Source organism: Camellia sinensis, chromosome 15 (assembly GCF_055761805.1).
Source record: "Camellia sinensis isolate YWXY chromosome 15, ASM5576180v1, whole genome shotgun sequence".
Classification (NCBI taxonomy): domain Eukaryota; kingdom Viridiplantae; phylum Streptophyta; class Magnoliopsida; order Ericales; family Theaceae; genus Camellia; species Camellia sinensis.
The window spans coordinates 112265204-112286984 of record NC_138975.1 but is presented as its reverse complement, the minus strand read 5'-3'; positions in this window follow the sequence as shown (position 1 = coordinate 112286984).

Here is a 21781-nt window from a genome sequence, read left to right as displayed (position 1 = left end):
TTATACTTGAAGCTCATCCAGCCGCTGTTCCAATACTGGCTCATTTCGTGCTTGTAGAAGTCTGACTGCTAAAAGTTTTAGATCACTTCTTCTTTGCTCCTACCTTCAGCGGCCATTCCCGACGGGCTAGCACCCCCTTCCCCCCTCCTTCGCCAAGCTCCTGGCGACCGCAGTGTCAATGGCCATCTGGAATTCGGCAGACCCCATAAATTGCTCCACAGTTGCCACGCATAAGTCGGGGTACGCCGCCCTCTCAGAGGCCATTTTGGCCCTCTCTTCTGCCAATGACTTTTCCAAATTTTTAATTCGCCCATCTGCTTCTTCTTTTCCCTTAATCACCTGGTCATGCAGATCTTCGTTATTGGCGAGGGCCTTTTCCAACCTTTCCTTGGCAGTGGTGCAGGCTACTTGGACTACGCCTAGCTTCCTCTGCTCGCCCGCTGTAGACACCCCATTTTTGACCGTCCTTAAGACTTGGACGTTACCGTTTGAATACTCGGTGATCATCCATGTTTGTGTTCGTTTGGAGTTCCCAGAGGTCTCGGCTATGCGCCTTGCCTCAAGATCTCCGAATTTGACCGTTTAGTGTCTGGTTTCGCACTAAACACTTGTGTTTTGCCTTGGAGGGGCAGGGAATGCCTTGTGAGGCATCCCCACACACCACCGGCAGTGGCTAGAGGCCACCGGCTGGTTTTTGCTTCAATCGGCACTTTTTATTGCCAGTCGGCACTGTTTGTTGCCGGTCGGCACTAAATTTTGTCAAAATGGCATTTTTGGGCAGCCGACCACTGTTCATCTACTTTATGGAGATATTTTGTGCCAGCTGTGATAGCTGGCACCAATTCTGCCTTCCTCCATACACGTGTATATAGGGATGTCCCTCTAAGCAAGCTTGTTGAATAAGCTTTGCAAGAGGGACTCCTATAAGAGGAAGGCTCTCCTCTTTGATCTAGGTTAGAAACTTTGGAGGCAAAAACCAGAGCTTACACTTATAGATACACCCTATCTCTATATTTCCCTCCCTCTCTCTCTTTGTGTGTGTTTCTTGGCCTAAAAGTGTGATTTTACCTTACTTTTGCACCAACACACACACTATTACACCTTGCTCCGAGATTGAGGACTTGGGGGGGTTGATTCTTGAGTTTTTGGACTGATTTTGATCAAAAGAAGAGGGCTGGACCACTTGTTCTTCAAAGGATCTTCAAGGGTGAGCACTTTACTTTAGATTCCCCAAACTTGCAATAGTTTTTTACCTATCTTGCTTGCTGATTTAGCTTTTGTGCATAACATGAAAAAGGCTTACATTTTCATGCTTTAGAACTTTCATTAAGGTTGTTTTGTGGTTTGGGTGCAAACTCACCTTATTAGGCTTTATTTGGCCCCTTTTGTGCTTCCCTTGTGAGGCCTTGTTTGCTTGAGTGTGTTGGTCTTTTCACCACTAAAAACCAGTTGATTTTCAGTGGTAAGGAAGATGGTTTGAAGTCTTGCATAGGGGAGGGACACCCCTCTCCCTTCATTGTCTTATTTCTTTGCATTTTGGCTTAAAGGGTAACATGCATGCTTGCTTGATTTTTGCCTTATTTCAGAACTTTTTAGGTGTTTTTAGGTCATATGTAATCTCTGTTTTTGGTCGGATTTATATCTCTTTGCATGCCTAAAGTACTTGCTTTACATTGCTCCTTTTGGCCTAGAAAGGCACCTTGTGTTTAGGCCATGATTCTTGCATGTGGAGGCTTAGTTTCATGAAGGTTTTGGAATTGTCTTACCATGTTCAAGGTCTGTTGGCCCTTCATTTCAGCCATGCTTGCATAGTTTGATGTCGTCTCTTTATGTTTTGGCTTGTAAGCTTTGAGCATTTTGACCTCTAGCATGCATAACTATGATCACCCTCATGATTTGGCATCATTTAGGACCCCATTTCAGTCCATAAATCATGCTTGTATGCTTGCATTTGTGACCTCTTCCATGCCTTGAGGGTGTCCCCTTTTATGCCTAGATATGGACTTTGGTGCATGCATCCCTTTGGAGCCATTTAAGTTGACATATTAGGAGGTTTTGGAGTCCTTTTTTGCATGTAAAAATTCTGTTTTTACTTGTCTTAATCATGCCATGAGTGGTCATGTTGGTGGGAGTGAAATACCTTTTTTTTTGTGCCTTAACCTTAGGACCTTTGGTTTGCTTGTTGACATGAGCATTGGTCCACCTTTTGGACACTTTTTGCCACTGTTTTGAGGTGGGTGAAGGTCTGCCCCTTTACCATTTAAGGCCCTCTTGCATGCTTGTCTCATGTCCTTTGCATGATTGTTTCATTAAGTCTTGTAATATGTTGATCCCATTGCTCAAATGGTCCATGTTTGCATTACACTCACATCTTGCATGTTTAGCATTGCATACTTGCCATACTAATTGCATGACACTTGGTATGCCTTGTATCTTGTTATCATGTTGCATTTTGAGCCATGTTTGCATAACATGCATTGCATTACTTGGTTTGGGGTGTCAAACCAAGTGTGAGTGTTAAGGGGTGTTCATACTATAAGTGATGAAACACGCCTTAACTCTCGGTCACCGGGGCCTTTGACTTCGACATGATAAGGCCTTGGCTCTCATTTGTGTGTCGCATGCATCTTTATATCAAGTGGCAAACTTGATCCCTTGGGCTATCATGCACCATTGATGGCTCGAGGATCGAGGGTCATGCTTCCCTGAGTTCAATGCATGATGGGAAGCATGACCATGCTCACATATGCCTGAAACCCCATGCCATGCACTGTCTGTTCTCTGTTTGCTGTCAAAATTGTCTTCTGCAGGAAGTTTCTGCCGACCGGCAGAATTCAGTGCTGGCCGGCAATCTTTGAATGGCCGGTAAATCCAAACACTGCCGATGGAAATTCTGCACTGCCGGTGGGAATTTCCCCCAGCCGGTGGTACTCTGCAGCATGTAAGGAACCTGTTCCAGAACTTTGGCAATTTTCAGAGAGACAGGGCAGTATAAACAAAGGTGGCAGGGGCACGGTACGGGTTTTTCAGGTGAGCCGGGTTCTGAGCATGCATCATTCGCGCATCCCGAGACAGAGGCTGCGGCCATCCTCTTCTTTCTTTTGCATTCTTTCTATTAACTAATTATAAATTCTGTAATAATTTTATTTGCTTATTATTTGGGACTGTAATATTTGTTTGTATCCTCCGAGCGAGGGCAAATCTGTAATAAGTGTGGGTGAGTGTGTGTATGTCTTCCAATCCCCACTTCTTTCTTCCCTTTTATTTACCTGCTTACGATGGTAGACTAGGGCATATTTTAAAGTTAGCATACCTTATGCAATGCATGCGTGCATTCATACATTTGTCCTGCATGCACCGGGCTCGGTACATCATGCTAACTGCATTCGCATTTCAAATTCCAAAATTGAATACGTGAATCAATTGGTTACATTTCACATGCCATATTTAGGTTAGCCGAGCCTACTCTAATTGCATCTTGCATGTGTTGCATTAGTCAACTTGACATGGACTAGGACATGCATGTTTGCTAACTAGTTTACTGTTTTGGTACGAAGTACGATGTAAGTATTTATGTTTTAGCATCCCGCATGCGCGTGAGTGTTGCCATGACAGTATGCTTGCCATGCGGCTAAATGCTTATATGATAAACTGTTTGAATGCCTGTGGGTGAAGGTTGGATTGTTTGAGTTGGAAAAACTCATTGAAATCCGTGTTTTAGTCTACTTGCGAGTAGCAAATTCCAAAGCACTTTTCAAAGCAAACGGATATGTAATGCTTGTTTCCAAATTAGGCAATCTAGTCTAATAACCGGAATAAGAACACATAAAGTTTTCAAAAACGGATATCACGGTTAGTAGAGGCCGGTCTTTGGACCGGGCGAAAGGGGGTGCTCATAGTTGACCTTCCCCGATCGTACCCAAGCTCCCGAGCCGAGACAATTCTGGTGATGACGGACATGTGGCCTTCGACACCGAGTCAGGGTTTCCTAAATTCCCCCATTAAAAAATATTTAGGTGGCGACCCTGTATCTGGCAAAGCAGTCCATGTTTGGCGCTACTTTTTCAAAAATCTGTTTCTCAAAACGATTTGCCAGATTTGGACTCTTTGGTTCAAGATTAAGAACCGTGACACAAATCAAGTCCGAACTGTAGTAGCGGGGCCCCTTCGCGGGCGCGTGCTACAGTTTCTGGCGACTCTGCTAGGGAATTTTAGAGAGCTTGACTCAAACTCGTGATATCCCGTTTTGATTACACTTATGTGTTTCTTTGCATTGCATGTCATGTGCATTGGTGCGCCTAGGACACCGTGTTTGCCATCTGCCATTCCTGAACGGTTTGCCGGAGGCTTGTCTTGTCAAGGCATGACCATAAGGCTGACCGGCTATGGGCTCTGACAGTATGGGAACACAAACCCCGGTTTTACCGGGGCACCCCTTTTTGACCATTCGACCTAGTGCATGTTCGGATCCACAGTGACCATTCCAAGCTAGGACAGGTTGTTCACCCGATGTTAGGTTGTTTGAAACTGCTGCGTGCATAGTGAAACCCTAGCTCCTGACAAAATAGAACAGGGAAACCCTACCCCAACATAGGGGTGTTTTGGCTCTTTCTTACTTGCTATGTGCTTTTAGAGTGTATCTCTACAGGAACGTACATACCAGTTTGCAAGTCCGGGGCATCAGGCCTAAGGGCATTGGTATCAGAATTCGAGAATCAGTTATGTCCGTGGGTATCAGGTTCAGTATGTTGGGAACAGAAATTTGAGGAACAGTGATCAGTATCGGAGAACAGTGTGTTCGGCTTACCAATTGTGTATTATGAATGCCCAACTGTGTGTTGTATGTGTTTATTTTATGCCGTTGTGCCGTCCGATTGTTTGTTTATTTATTGCTTTATTTATCTTTTTGCTAGGTAGTTTAGCACTATTGGTTCCAACCCGATAGATATTCCCCAAGCACTCTGGATTAGAGGTCGTCGGCTCCATCGATCTGGGGATCTGGTAGACGGACAACCAGTGTACCACTCCCTACCCCCGGTTACTAGACGGAGGACAGCTAGGCAGAGGGCATCAGTTCAACAGTCAGTTCAGAGGGCCTTATCTACCCCACCTGAGTTCAGTAGGGATCAGGGTCCTGTTTCACCTACAGAAAGGGAACATATACCAGTAATTCGACCAGAGCAGAATAGTATGGCTAGCTTAGAGGAGATGGTGCGCCAACTCCAAGACAGCATGAAAATGATGCAGCAGGATGCTGTTCGGCAGGCAGAGTTCGCCAAACAGCAGGCCACGGTTGTGAGTGAACAAGCGGATTTAATCGTGAGATTGCAGCAGCAAACTGGGGCGTCAGCTTCACAGCAAGTCCCTCCTCCACTAAGGGTTCCGATACCCGAAGAAACGCCAAATGCCCAGAATGTCCAAGAGGATACCGACCTTCCAACGGGGCCAGCTCTGCCCCCGTTCCCGCCTCAACTATCCAAAGCACCCACTCCTATCAATCAATTGGATTCTCCCTTCGAGTCCGAGGTGGACCCCATGGCATTAAAAATGAGCAAGCTTGAAAAGCTGTTTAAGAAATCTCAAGGTGTGAAGTCCATTCCAGACATTGGAGACGGATACACCGACGCAGCCGTGACGTTGCCAGATCGGTTTAAGATGCCACAAATTGATCGTTTTGATGGGTCTGGAGACCCCATGGTGCACCTAAGATTATTTTCAGACATCCTAAGGCCCATGGGCCTCACTAGACTGCAGAAGCTATCTTTATTTGGCCGGACCCTATCGGGTGTAGCGGCCACATGGTATGCCAGATTGGAGGATGACGTCAAGAGAAGTTGGGACGAGATGGCTGAGGCCTTCATCCTGCAGTACTCATACAATACACAAATCGAGATCACGACCCGGGATCTCGAGACAACGAGGCAAGAACCCAAGGAGAGCTTCTCAGAATTCGTAGCCAGATGGCGGGCTAAGGCTTCGATGATGACCTTAAGGCCCACGGACAAGGACTAGATTCGGATGATTGTGCGCAATCTTCAGCCGAAGTTAATGCAAAAGATGATTGTACTCCCCTTTCCTACCTTTTCTGATCTACACGAAATGGGGGTGCAAATTGAGGATGCCTTAAAGCAAGGATTGATTGATAATGACCGGGAGCAGCCCCGCAGAACTTTCAATCGTAACACTAATGCAGGCCCGAGTGGCACTACAACTACCAAGACCTCTGAAGTGAGTATGGTCACCACCAACCCTTCCCCAAGAAATATGGCAGCCACACCATTCTCCGGTGCGTCCGGAAGCAACCCACAAACAACCAAATACCTTCCCAAAAATACCAGAACCTTCGCTCCGCTTTATATGCCCCTGCCCAAAGCTTTGGGGGTTTTGATCAGAAAAGGGCATCTGAAGCCCCTAGAGCCGCGGCCCTTACTGGAAAGACTCCCAGCTGCCCACAATCCAGCCAAGTATTGTGCATTTCATCAACAACACGGTCACGACACCGACCTGTGCTTTCGATTGCGTCATGAGATTCAAGATCTCATTGATAACGGGGTGATTTTACCTCCTGAGAAACCCAATGTCACTACAAACCCTCTCCCCACACATAACCAAGCTCCACCACCCAAAAGAATCAATTTCATCCATACTGGGGTCGTGCCCTACGATCCTAGTATCTATATCACATCTTCCTACCTGCCAAAGCTAGAAGTTTTCCTTCCTAATTGCACCGATTTGTGTATGATGGACGTCTCCATAACCCAACCCAGGCCAGCGGTGGTGACCATCGAGAGCAGGGGAGAGAAGACTCCAAAGGAGAAGGGGGTTTTTGAGCCAGAGTCTGCGGAGTCTGGGAGTGATGTTGGAAATGCTTATAGTCTGAGTGACTACATTTCACCAATGGGCCAGAATAGACCAGATGTGAAGTTTCCAGTAGAGGGAGAGCTGTGTGCAATCCAAGGGGACAGCCGAGGACAGGAAACGGATGATTTGACAGCTGTGGAAGAGGATCTTGCCGAGTTCCAGTTTTACAGTGACCAAGATCCAGAAGACTCAGCCGTCAACTGGTTCGATTACGAGGAATCGGCAAAGGCCACAGGATGGTTGGATGATCAGCCAGATGTGGTAGGAGAGTTTCAGTCAGAACAAGGTCCGGCAGGGGCAGGAATGTCAGTAACAGCCGGGAACGTCGAAGAACAGAGTACATCGCCAGGGAGCGCCGGTGTCGAGAGTTTCGCTCGGGAATGGAGTATTTTGAGTACAGGGATTATTGAACAATCTACTGCATTGGCACAGTCAAAACGGGAAAAATTTAAAGATTCTGAGAGAATCAGGAAGGCAAAAGCCCATGTGGGGGTTGAGACCGCCGCAAGTACAGAGATGGAGAATGCCGCGAGCATCGAAATAGGAGGTACTGCAAGTATCGGAACAGTCATGCCGGAACCAGACAGGTGCCTGTCGATCGCAGATGGAATGTGGTGGGAGGATGACGATCTGTGTCTGGCCCATACCGACGAAGATTCGGGGAATCACCAACCGGATGATACCTGGTATATCGGCGAGGTCGATTACATGACTAAGAGTGGACGGTATTTCAAACCTCCACATCTGGATCAACCAGAGGCGTCTGGAAAGGATAGGGAGGCAGAGAAGCAAAAGGAAAAGCAACTCGAGGATGAGGCCGTATTGAGACAATTAAAGAAGATACAAGCAGACATCTCCATTTGGGGGCTGCTTATGGCTTTTCAGGTACATAGGCAGGCCGTCCTCTCAGCCATGGACAAAGCTAAGTTTTCCATAGTCACCACGCCCGAACAGCTGGTGGGCCTAGTCTTTTCGGGAGGGGCCTCCCCGATGTTGACTTTTTCTGATAAAGAATTACCACCTGAGGGTGCGAACCATAACAAGCCACTCTACATCTCCGTGGAGTACAGAGATAAATGGATACCCGTGGTGCTTGTCGACACAGGGTCCGCCACCAACGTCTGTCCGGCAAGAACAGCTTACGCGATCGGTTTGAAAATCGCGGATTTTGTGCCAACAGCCCAGGTAATTCAGGCATACGACAACACAAGCCGGGAAGTAATGGGAACAGTTAAGATTCAAACAAAGGTTGGGCCGGGACAGCACGAGATAGATTTCCATGTCTTGGAGGTTCCTGCAACGTTCAACCTGTTTTTGGGGCGGCCGTGGCTGCATCAGGTAAAGGCGGTTTCCTCTATCCTACATCAAGTGGTGAAATACCCCTATGGGAAGGGAGTAACCATTGTTTTTGAAAATTCATCGATTCATCCGCCACCGGAGGTGTCTACGCCTGTTCTAGAAATCGAGCACGGTATGGAAGACGTGTTCATATCAGGTTTTACCTTGGCTGAGGCTCGGGTTGTACAGGACATCATGGCAGCTAATGAAGGGGTATATGTCAGTACCTAAGCAGTCTATCTCATGAACAAACTCCAGCACATCCCTGGGATAAGATTGGGGAAAAGCGGCCGGAAGGGCGTCGCGGCATTAGCCGAAGTGCCACACAACCCTCACACCTTTGGGTTGGGTTACCTACCCACCAAAGAGGACTGGATAAGGAAAGGAAAACAGATAACCGGAAGAGCCAGAGCAAAACAAATGGGGAAACCCTTTGACTTAATGCACCGGCCCATTCAGGGTACCCTAAACGGACGCTTCGTCCGGGAGGGGGAGGACTTTCCGTTCTGTGGCTTCCCAGAGCCGTGGCTGAACGCGGAGAGGAAGCGTGTATCGGGGTTTGAGATTTTCTTTGACCTCCAGCTACCCGAGAATGACATCGCCGAAGAGCGGACACACTCATTGGCTGAGGCTGAGCAGAGTGAGGAAGTGCAGTCTGAGGACGCTGAAAATGAAATGGGGGTAGCACTAGCGTGTCTACTTTCAGATCCTCCGATCGAACAGAAGTGCTTGGGGGATAACTCTTCGGTATGCATGATTGGGAATGAAGCGGCTGCGGGCCTATCATCAGCTATTTTGGATGCATCCATCGCACCTTCTCTCATCTGGCAATATGAAGAAGGATTTTTGTCCAGCAGCGCCGGGTCAGGTAGTGAGCCGGAATCTGACTCCACCGAATCTTGTGAGTCGGAATCAGGTTCCAGCTCGACTGAGTCTGAGTCCGGTATTCCTGGGGGTGATAACCCGGATGCCACAGTCCTGTCTAGGTCGTCATTTTCTTTCTCTTTTGAGTCTGTTGTAACAGAAGAATCGGACGGCTTGGAAGTATTTAATGAGAATGATTTGGATGTGGTTTCTGAGTATTTTTCTGTGCCTTTGATTTATTGCTTAAATTAGGATTTTCAAAATTTTGATGAAAACGACGAGGAAGAAATTCCTCCGGTTTTGCAACGATTAATTGATCAAGAGCAGGAACGATTTGTTAAACCCTTAATGGACGAAATCACTACTGTGAATGTTGGTACTGAGAAGGACCCGCGGCTGGTCCAGATCGGGTCCACGTTGTCTTCGGAGGAACGCGAGCGCTTAGTCACTTTATTAAAAGATTTCAAAGATGTTTTCGCGTGGTCCTACGAAGACATGCCTGGAATCGATCCTGAGATTGTACAGCACCGGATCCCTCTCGACCCCGAGGCCCGACCTATCAAGCAGAAACTTAGAAGGATCCGTCCTGATTGGGCCATTAAGATCATGGAAGAGGTCACCAAGCAAATTGATGCAGGCTTCCTGCTAGTATCCGAATACCCGACTTGGTTGGCCAACATTGTTCCAGTGCCGAAGAAGGATGGCAAGATCCGAGTATGTGTAGATTTCAGGGATTTGAATAGAGCTAGTCCGAAGGACGACTTCCCCCTGCCGCACATTGATGAGTTGGTAGATTTTACAACGGGGCATGCTTTGCTTTCGTTCATGGATGGCTTCTCAGGATACAACCAGATAGTGATGGCACCCGAAGACCGGGAGAAGACTGCTTTCACCACCCCGTGAGGGACATATTGCTACAGAGTGATGCCGTTTGGGCTGAAGAATGCTGGAGCCACATATCAACGGGCTGCAACCACGATACTGCATGATATGATCCACATGGAAGTTGAGGTGTATCTGGATGACATGATTGTCAAGTCCAAAGAAAGAGAGGGCCACTACACCGCCTTACAAAAGTTTTTTCAAAGGATCAGAGGGTTTCGGCTGCGGTTGAATCCCCAAAAGTGTACATTCGGTGTTACAGCGGGGAAAATGTTAGGGTTTCTGATTACACAAAGGGGCATCGAGGTCGACCCTTCCAAAATCAAGGCCATCTTAGAAATGCCACCACCAAGGACTAAAAAGGAGGTGCGAGGCTTTCTAGGTAAAGTGCAATTCATAAGACGGTTTATCTCAAAATTAACCTTGACTTGTGAACCACTTTTTGGTCTCCTAAAGAAAGGAAAGAAGTTCCAATGGGACGGCCGATGTCAAGCAGCTTTTGAGCAGATCAAAGAATATTTACAGAACCCGCCCGTGTTGTCACCACCAGAGCCGGGGAGACCGTTGATATTGTACCTGTCAGTAACTGAGACTACCATGGGCTGCATGCTCGCACAAGAGTCAGAGGACAAGGTAGAAAGGGCCATCTACTATCTAAGCAAGAAGATGCTGGATTACGAGACCCGCTACACTCCGCTGGAGAAGACTTGTCTGGCCTTGGTATGGGCTACCAGGAAGCTGCGGCACTACCTGTTAGCTCACTCTGTAATGCTGGTTTCACGCTTAGATCCCATCAAATATCTTTTCGAGAAATCGGCACTTACGGGTAGGCTAGCTCGCTAGCTGCTGTTGCTTTCCGAATTTGATTTGAAGTATGTAACACGCAAGTCGGTAAAAGGAAGAGCAGTAGCGGAGTTCCTTGCCGACCACCCGGTTGAAGGGGATGAAGCGGTTGAGTACCTGTTCCCAGATGAAGCCATTCTGCATATCGAAGATGAAACTTGGACGATGTACTTTGACGGAGCGTCGAACCAATACAGGTATGGGATAGGAGTGTTGCTGATAGCGCTTGACGATTCCCGTATCCCTTTAGCATTCAAGCTCCGGTTCAAAGTCTCGAACAATGAAGCAGAATATGAGGCGTGTATTGCTGGCCTAGAAGCAGCCCTAGAACTAGGGGCAAGACGGTTGGACGTCATTGGGGACTCGAACCTTGTTGTGTCTCAAGCAAAAGGAGACTGGAAAGTCAAAGAGGAAAGGATGATAATTTACCACCAAACCTTGGATTTGTTAATTCCTCGATTTGAGAAGCTAAATTTCACCCACCTAGTAAGAGAAAACAACAGGTTCGCAGATTCACTAGCAACTCTATCTTCCATGATAGATATCCCGTCCAGAGTCCGGATGCGTCCTGTCATTATTGACCAGAAGTTTGCGCCAGCGTACGAGTTAATTTCCGCCATAGATAAGGCTCAGGACGACAACCCCTGGTATTACGACATTTGGAACTTCTTGGAAAAGGAGGCGTATCCACCAGGGGCAAATGCTAAGGATAAAAGGGCAATCAGAAGAATGGATGTTCAGTTCATCATCTGCGGGGGTAAGCTGTACAAGAGGGGCCATCTGGGAATGCATAAGCTCTGTGTAGAAGCTAAAGAATCGAAGCGCCTGATGGAGGCCATCCATGGAGGAGAGTGCGGTGCACACATGAATGGAGTAATGTTAGCTAGAAAGATCCTCAGACAGGGCTATTACTGGTCTACAATGGAAGAGGATTGTATCGATTTTGTTCGGCGATGCCACAAATGCCAGATCCATGCAAACCGCATGAACATCCCGCCGTTAAAGCTGTATAACATGACTTCACCATGGCCATTTTCGGTTTGGGGAATTGATGTGATCGGGGCTGTTACTCCGAAGGGATCAAATGGTCATGAGTTCATTTTGGTCGCGATAGATTACTTTACAAAGTGGGTTTGAAAGCATCGCACGTTGCAAAGTTTATCAGAAACAACATCATCTGCCGCTACGGAGTCCCAAACGAGATTATTTCGGATAATGGTTCCCACTTTAAGAAGGAAGTAATTGACTTGTTGGAGAAATATAATGTGGTTTTTCATAAGTCATCCACATACCGGCCGCAAACGAACGGAGCAGTTAAGGCCGCCAACAAGAACATCAAGCATATACTACGGAAGATGGTGGAAACCTACTAGGATTGGCCAGATAAGTTGCCATTTGCTCTGTGGGGCTACAGGACTTCAATTAGAACTTCTACCGGAGCGACTCTGTATTCATTGGTTTATGGGATGGAGGTCGTTCTACCTATTAAAATTGAGGTTCCGTCATTACGAGTGTTGATTGAGTGTCAAATAGCCGAAGCAGATTGGCAGCAGAGCAGGTTCGAAGAACTCATGCTCTTTGATGAGAGAAGACTGAAAGCACTGTACCATGTTCAGAGCTATCAGCGTAGAATTGCCCGGGCTTTCAACAAGAAGGTTAAGTCCCGGAATCTAAAGGAAGGAGATCTGGTGCTCAAGGACAACCGAGCTCCCATCCACGACCCAAGGGGCAAGTTCAGACCTAATTGGACTGGTCCTTATATTATCAAGGCTACCTGGTCAGGTGGAGCTGTGGTGCTGATGGACTTAGATGGCCTAGAGTTTTCCCAACCGATCAACATGGACAAGTTGAAGAAATATTACCCTTGAGAGGCTCGCTAGGCCGAAAACCCGAAGGGGTGACCTAGGCAAAAGTTAGAGCACAAAAAATTAGAAAATATAAAAACTAAGCTCGCAAGGCTGAAAACCCGCAAAGGGCGGCTTTGGCAAAAGTTAGAGCGCAAAAGGAGAGTGAAAATACTCGAGCGAACCTAAGTCTGAACTACGTAAGGCTTGATTCCCATCTTTGGGATACGTAGGCAACTTCATCTTGGAGTTCAGCCATAACTTTTTCCCCGATCAACTTTGTCCATTTGATCGTCTCGGCCATCTTTGTTTGTTCAGCATTCAAGAGTTCGGTTATGATCTCCGGTGCAGTGCTCTTCAGACTAGGGGCAACTTTCCGTTGCCATGCAGTGCTGCGGTACTATTCAGACTAGGGGCAACTTTCCAGTTGCCGGGATCCGAGGTTGTGCATCTCAGTGACAGATTCCAGGCATGTCCAGTTCTGATCCACATTGAAAATGTCCTTGGAAAGTTTTAATAAAGATGACTTTGTTCAAATAAATCTTTTTACAACTAAGACCATTTTTGGACCAAAGCGGAAAATTTTTAGTACCACAACCTTCAATTTCATTGATTTCAAAACAGAGTTCTCCTGCTCTTGCATACAATCGAAGTTGCTTTTTATTACATTCATAAAGAAAATTGGAAAGTACTAATAAAGCAATAAATCCGGGGCATAGTCAAGTCAGGTGCTCCTGCGCCCCCTCCTAGAGCTGGTTGAAGCCTCTGATGCCAAGGTGGGCCCGACCTGTGCCTCCTCATTAAGCCAATCCAAGCACTCGTCAGACAAAGTGCAACTGAAAGTAGGAGCGGGGGCCAGGAGTTCTCTCATCCTCCACGCGGTGGCCTGCCAAGCAAGCTGTGCGCCTCGGGCTGGGAACGCAGCAGGATACTCTATCCCCTCTAGCGGGCAGGTCTGATCATGGCCAAATTGACGTCGAATCTGGAATGGGAAGTAGAATACACAGTGAGTAAGACCAATCAGTTAAATCCCGGTCTGCCGGGGCATATTGTAACTCATTGCCGGAAGGCTCAGCCAAGGGCACCGCCAAGTAATACGGTCTGCAGACAAGTGGCACATCCAAGCAAACCACCATCCTTCGTCCAGGGCATTGACTAGACGGTGCGGGAAGAAGTAGTCGCGAGCTGAATATGCTGGGCAAGAGTCCACAACCTACAGCTTGTCCATCAACCATACCTGGGAAGGGATGAAAAAAATGAGAGAATAAAGAATAGAGAGATGTACGAGGAGAGAAAAATGAGAATAGGGTTTTGTGAGAAAAGACCGAGCTTGAGGGCCGAGTGATGTGAGCAATGCATATATATGAGATTGGGTGGAAAACATTACCTACAGTAATAGTGGACTCCCTGCTAATCTGGTCGTCTCGTGACGATAAAAGGCGTATAAGCCCATCAATGTCTCAGCCAGAGTCATGGCAATACAGCTCTTGCCCTCCTTCAAACCTTGGGCAACCTCGGTCAGCCTGACGCTAGACCCTCCGGAGCCTGAGACAAATAGAAAATGAGATAGCATGCACAAACAGAGGGCGTGTTGTCGGAAGCCTTGCCAGTGATGGTTGTTGCGATCGCCGGCGTCAGAAAACCGATCGACCAAACTCGGAATATCCAGCATTCCGTCACAAATCAGAGACCGAGCGTCACGCATACTGAGTCCACACATTCGCCCTAAGGATTGGGCATGGCCGAAATTAAGTTGGGGCAGGAGCTCCTCGTCGCGCTCGGACTCCATTAAGGCTCGGAAATCTTCAAAGGTAGGACATATCTCTTGCCCAGCGAAGCTAAAGACATGCGTCACCGGATTCCAAAACCTTGCCGCGGCATGAAGAAACGGGAGGTGCAATGGGGTACGACCTAGAGTGAATAGTGCATTTATGCCGAAACCCCGAAAATTCACTTTTTCCGAGCCATCCAAGCTAGCAATCCAAGCTGTGAGATTTTGAGCAAGAAACTCTTCCATTTTGAGCAAATTAGTGTGAAGGTGAGAAGAACTACGAAGCTGGGATCTTTTGTAGGAGATAAGGTTGAGTAGAGGACAGGTGTCAACATTCTAACGATCCCCTCATTAAGTGCCGACCGGCCAAACTCTTTGCCGACCGACCATAATATTTTGCCGACAGAGCAATTTTATGGCCGGTGGCCATTCCTTGCAGCCGGTGGTCTCCACTCCTAGCCGGTGGGCTTCCTCCTGGTTTCCTGAGCTGTTTATGCTAGGAATTGGGGAACTTCACCACCTTCAATCCCTCCCCGGCGATCGATTCTCTCGAGGGCACACCTGTCCGATTGACAAGTTATTGTGCATTTGCTTATCGAGTTGTATTTCACTTTCTTTGAGCTCTTGATTTGTTTATCGAGTTGTACTCACACTTGTTTGGTTGTATCATGTCTTTGTTTTGCTTATCGAGTTGTAAGTTGGTTCACTACCTGATTATTACGACGCGAATTTTTCAGTGTTCAAAATAAGTTCAATTTCGTTCACATTATGGTGTGAGACCCTGCGATGCGACGCATAGAAAGTTTACAAATGCAACATCTTTTGAACAAAATGGTTGTTTCATTCCCATCACGTGTTTTGCAAAAATGTATAATTTTGAGAAGAAAATAAAACCTGCCCGAGGCAGTGCAATGCGCTTAAACTACTAGTAAAAAGGAAAGTAAAGCATAGAATGGCAGGGTAGCAAAGTATCAGAATTGATACCAGTGAAACTCTCCTATGCGGTCAACGCATCTTCCGCACCTCTGTCCGGGTCAACCACATGGTTTGGCACCTTCATTACTTGAGACCATGCGGGGAAGCGCACTTTTGAAACATGGATCTTCGAGTTGACCTCAGGCCATAACTTCTGCGAGCAATGCCCGATGCGTGCGAAGAATGTCCCGTCCCGTGTCCTTTTCATGCCTTGTGGGATCCACAAATTGTTTCAATTATGCTGTGTAACAGTACATCTCATTACTTGCGTAGACCGCATGTTAATTACATTACCTGCGTAGACCGCATGTTTGTAATCATTTTATTACTTGCGTAGACCGCATGTTAATTACATTACCTGCGTAGACCGCATGTTTGTAATCATTTTATTACTTGCGTAGACCGCATGTTAATTATATTACTTGCGTAGACCGCATGTTTGTAATCATCTCATTACTTGCGTAGACTGCATGTTAATTATATTACCTGCGTAGACCGCATGTTTGTAATCATTTTATTACTTGCGTAGACCGCATGTTAATTACATTACCTGCGTAGACCGCATGTTTGTAATCAATTCCATTACTTGCGTAGACCGCATGTTAATTACATTACCTGCGTAGATCGCATGTTTGTAATCAATTTCATTACCTGCGTAGACCGCATGTTTTGATTGCGTAGACCGCATTATTGTTCAATTTCATTACCTGCGTAGACCGCATGTTTTGATTGCATAGATTGCATTATTGTTCAATTTCATTACCTGCGTAGACCGCATGTATTGCTTGCGTAGACCGCATTATTCTTCAACTTCATTACCTGCGTAGACCACATGCTTATGATCAAATTCATTGCCCGCATAGACCGCGTGCTCCATTTACACATCTGTACCTTCACAGCATTGTTATGCTCCCCACTTGCTTTGCGTTGTCACGCATTTCGAGTACACTACTATGCATGTTGTTAACAATATTGTGCCTGTTAAGTTTGTTTTCTTTGCAGGCACGATATTGTATGTACGGTTCATTTGAGGCTGGTGCAACCAGACGAGCCGCACAGGTATTGTATCCTCCGAGTGAGAAGTATCGAGAATTGTATAATTCTCTTACATCCTTTCTGCATTGTAGTGTAGTTTGGTGCATGCTAGCTTAAAATTGTCACATGTATGCTTCATTACAGCTTTCTTTGCATGATCATAAGTTATGTCCGGCACTGTGCACTGTCTTGCATTTTGCCCCCGCCTTTGGGCGCATACCTTGTTTGTCTTGCATGTTTGTCTAAGTCTTCGGCCTTGTCAAAAATGGGTCGTCTCTGGGCTTTGACATTCACTCCCGTCATTGTTATGACTTTCGAGTTCTGTCAAAGAGGGGCAACTGTAGACACCCCATTTTTGACCGTCCTCAAGACTTGGACGTCACCGTTTGAATACTCGGTGATCATCCATGTTTGTGTTCGTTTGGAGTTCCCGGAGGTCTCGGCTACGCGCCTTGCCTCAAGATCTCCGAATTTGACCGTTTAGTGTCTGGTTTCGCACCAAACACTTGTGTTTTGCCTTGGAAGGGCAGGGAATGCCTTGTGAGGCATCCCCACACACCACCGACAGTGGCTAGAGGCCACCGGCTGATTTTTGCTTCAATCGGCACTTTTTATTGCCGGTCTGCACTGTTTGTTGCCGGTCAGCAATGTTTTTTGCCGGTCGGCACTAAATTTTGTCAAAATGGCATTTTTGGGTAGCCGACCACTGTTCATCTACTTTATGGAGATATTTTGTGCCAGCTGTGATAGCTGGCACCAACTCTGCCTCCCTCCATACACGTGTATGGAGGGATGTCCCTCTAAACAAGCTTGTTGAATAAGCTTTGCAAGAGGGACTCCTATAAGAGGAAGGCTCTCCTCTTTGATCTAGGTTAGAAACTTTGGAGGCAAAAACCAAAGCTTACACTTATAGATACACCCTATCTCTATATTTCCCTCCCTCTCTCCCTTTGTGTCTGTTTCTTGGCCTAAAAGTGTGATTTTACCTTACTTTTGCACCAATACACACACTATTACACCTTGCTCCGAGATTGAGGACGTGGGGGGGTTGATTCTTGAGTTTTTGGACTGATTTTGATCAAAAGAAGAGGGCTGGACCACTTGTTCTTCAAAGGATCTTCAAGGGTGAGCACCTTACTTTAGATTCCCCAAACTTGTAATAGTTTTTTACCTATCTTGCTTGCTGATTTAGCTTTTGTGCATAACATGAAAAAGGCTTACATTTTCATGCTTTAGAACTTTCATTAAGGTTGTTTTGTGGTTTGAGTGCAAACTCACCTTATTAGGCTTTATTTGGCCCCTTTTGTGCTTCCCTTGTGAGGCCTTGTTTGCTTGAGTGTGTTGGTCTTTTCACCACTAAAAACCAGTTGATTTTCAGTGGTAAGGAAGATGGTTTGAAGTCTTGCATAGGGGAGGGACACCCTTCTCCCTTCATTGTCTTATTTCTTTGCATTTTGGCTTAAAGGGTAACATGCATGCTTGCTTGATTTTTGCCTTATTTCAGAACTTTTTAGGTGTTTTTAGGTCATATGTAATCTCTGTTTTTGGTCGGATTTATATCTCTTTGCATGCCTAAAGTACTTGCTTTGCATTGCTCCTTTTGGCCTAGAAAGGCACCTTGTGTTTAGGCCATGATTCTTGCATGTGGAGGCTTAGTTTCATGAAGGTTTTGGCATTGTCTTACCATGTTCAAGGTCTGTTGGCCCTTCATTTCAGCCATGCTTGCATAGTTTGATGTCGTCTCTTTATGTTTTGGCTTGTAAGCTTTGAGCATTTTGACCTCTAGCATGCATAACTATGATCACCCTCATGATTTGGCATCATTTAGGACCCCATTTCAGTCCATAAATCATGCTTGTATGCTTGCATTTGTGACCTCTTCCATGCCTTGAGGGTGTCCCCTTTTATGCCTAGATATGGACTTTGGTGCATGCATCCCTTTGGAGCCATTTAAGTTGCCATATTAGGAGGTTTTGGAGTCCTTTTTTGCATGTAAAAATTCTGTTTTTACTTGTCTTAATCATGCCATGAGTGGTCATGTTGGTGGGAGTGAAATACCTTTTTTTTTGTGCCTTAACCTTAGGACCTTTGGTTTTCTTGTTGGCATGAGCATTGGTCCACCTTTTGGACACTTTTTGCCACTGTTTTGAGGTGGGTGAAGGTCTGCCCCTTTACCATTTAAGGCCCTCTTGCATGCTTGTCTCATGTCCTTTGCATGATTGTTTCATTAAGTCTTGTAATATGTTGATTCCATTGCTCAAATGGTCCATGTTTGCATTACACTTACATCTTGCATGCTTAGCATTGCATACTTGCCATACTAATTGCATGACACTTGGTATGCCTTGTATCTTGTTATCATGTTGCATTTTGAGCCATGTTTGCATAACATGCATTGCATTACTTGGTTTGGGGTGTCAAACCAAGTGTGAGTGTTAAGGGGTGTTCATACTATAAGTGATGAAACACGCCTTAACTCTCGGTCACCGGGGCCTTTGACTTCGACATGATAAGGCCTTGGCTCTCATTTGTGTGTCGCATGCATCTTTATATCAAGTGGCAAACTTGATCCCTTGGGCTATCATGCACCATTGATGGCTCGAGGATCGAGGGTCATGCTTCCCTGAGTTCAAAGCATGATGGGAAGCATGACCATGCTCACATATGCCTGAAACCCCATGCCATGCACTGTCTGTTCTCTGTTTGCTGTCAAAACTGTCTTCTGTAGGAAGTTTCTGCCGACCGGCAGAATTCAGTGCCGGCCGGCAATCTTTGAATGGCCGGTAAATCCAAACACTGCCGATGGAAATTCTGCACTGCCGGTGGGAATTTCCCCCAGCCGGTGGTACTCTGCAGCATGTAAGGAACCTGTTCCAGAACTTTGGCAATTTTTAGAGAGACAGGGCAGTATAAACAGAGGTGGCAGGGGCACGGTACGGGTTTTTCAGGCGAGCCGGGTTCCGAGCATGCATCATTCGCGCATCCCGAGACAGAGGCTGCGGCCATCCTCTTCTTTCTTTTGCATTCTTTCTATTAACTAATTAGAAATTCTGTAATAATTTTATTTGCTTATTATTTGGGACTGTAATATTTATTTGTATCCTCCGAGCGAGGGCAAATCTGTAATAAGTGTGGGTGAGTGTGTGTATGTCTTCCAATCCCCACTTCTTTCTTCCCTTTTATTTACCTGCTTACGATGGTAGACTAGGGCATATTTTAAAGTTAGCATACCTTATGCAATGCATGCGTGCATTCATACATTTGTCCTGCATGCACCGGGCTCGGTACATCATACTAACTGCATTCGCATTTCAAATTCCAAAATTGAATACGTGAATCAATTGGTTACATTTCACATGCCATATTTAGGTTAGCCGAGCCTACTCTAATTGCATCTTGCATGTGTTGCATTAGTCAACTTGACATGGACTAGGACATGCATGTTTGCTAACTAGTTTACTGTTTTGGCACGGAGTACGATGTAAGTATTTATGTTTTAGCATCCCGCATGCGTGTGAGTGTTGCCATGACAGTATGCTTGCCATACGGCTAAATGCTTATATGATAAACTGTTTGAATGCCTGTGGGTGAAGGTTGGATTGTTTGAGTTGGAAAAACTCATTGAAATCCGTGTTTTAGTCTACTTGCGAGTAGCAAATTCCAAAGCACTTTTCAAAGCAAACGGATATGCAATGCTTGTTTCCAAATTAGGCAATCTAGTCTATACTTGTTTGCTGTGCGCATAACATAGTAATTCTAGGCTAATAACCGGAATAAGAACACATAAAGTTTTCAAAAACGGATATCACGGTTAGTAGAGGCCGGTCTTCGGACAGGGCGAAAGGGGGTGCTCATAGCTGACCTTCCCCGATCGTACCCAAGCTCCCGAGCCGAGACAATTTCGGTGATGACAGACATGTGGCCTTCAGCACCGAGTCAGGGTTTCCTAAATTTCCCCATTAAAAAATATTTAGGTGGCGACTCTGTATCTGGCAAAGCAGTCCATGTTTGGCGCTACTTTTTCAAAAATCTGTTTCTCAAAACGATTTGCCAGATTTGGACTCTTTGGTTCAAGATTAAGAACCGTGACACAAATCGAGTCCGAACTGTAGTAGTGAGGCCCCTTCGCGGACGCGTGCTACACCCGCCAACTCAAACTCCAGCGATACCGCCTTATGGTGCACTGCTTCCAACTCTACTTTGGCCACAGCGAGCTCAGCGGCAACACGCTCTACCACGTAGCTCTGTACCACCGCCAGTACTTCCATCTTCTTTGTCCTTTGCGCATACTCCAAGCCCTTGGCACACACACTCCGCGCGGCTTTCTTCCAGCCCGCTATCTCAACCCTTAGGTTTTGCAACTGCGCTTTCACCCTTTCCAGTTGGGTCTTTAGCGGCTCTGCCTCCACCTTCGCTCACGTTGCCTTATTCAGCAGGGCAGCCACCAGGGTCGTCGCCTCCATTTGCGCCAGGCAAAACCCTCTTAGAAGGTCAACCTCTGTAAATCGCGCCATCGACCACACGACCGCATCCTCCACTACCCCAACGAGGCGGTCGGCAGCGACCCTGGCTTCCCTCCTTCTTCTGTCGATCGACTAGCCACCATGTGCACATGATACATGGCAGTCTTGAACGTGGCCCCAATTTCTGGTTTGTTCACCCCAATTTTCCCTTCCCTAGGACTTAGGGCCACTTCTGGCACAAGCCCCATCTTGAGTGATTACGGTCCCAATCTCTCACCTACTGCCACCTGCTCTGGCTCCACCGCGCTCATCTCTACTTCTGGGGCTTCTTCTGCCATCCCCTCCTTCGTCTTCTTCAAAATCAGGTCACCCTCACTCTCTCCTGCAGCTGCCCTTTTTTTTTCTTCTTCTTCAACACTGCATCCACCTCCTATTTACTCCTCACCTTCAGCGGAACCACTAGGGGCGGCAGCGGCGTGAAATTAGTTAGATCTTTACCTCCCAACGGCTTGGGACGTGGCCGGACTCACTCCCTCATGACCAGCTTAGGCGCAAGGCCTAACTGCGACTCCTTATACTTATCCGCCTTAGCAAAAGTTTTCCGCTCCTCTGCCTCCTGCACCTTTCTCAAAGCCTCCAACTCCTCAAGTGCAGGATCCTCCTCGATCGGTTGCGGCCCCAGACTCAAGGTAAACAAGGTCGAAGGTCGGATAAGGTCATCCCACTTCACACCCTCCTTCTCCCTCCACTTCTTCACCCGCTTCACTCTATTCTTAGCTTCTGCCTTCAGCCTTGGCTCCACCGACTTCGTGGGAACTTTCCATGTTGTGCGCACCCCCCTTTCCCCATTCGCTGATACATAGAGCCACCTCAGTCTCCACCCTTTCACCAACGATGGTAAACCC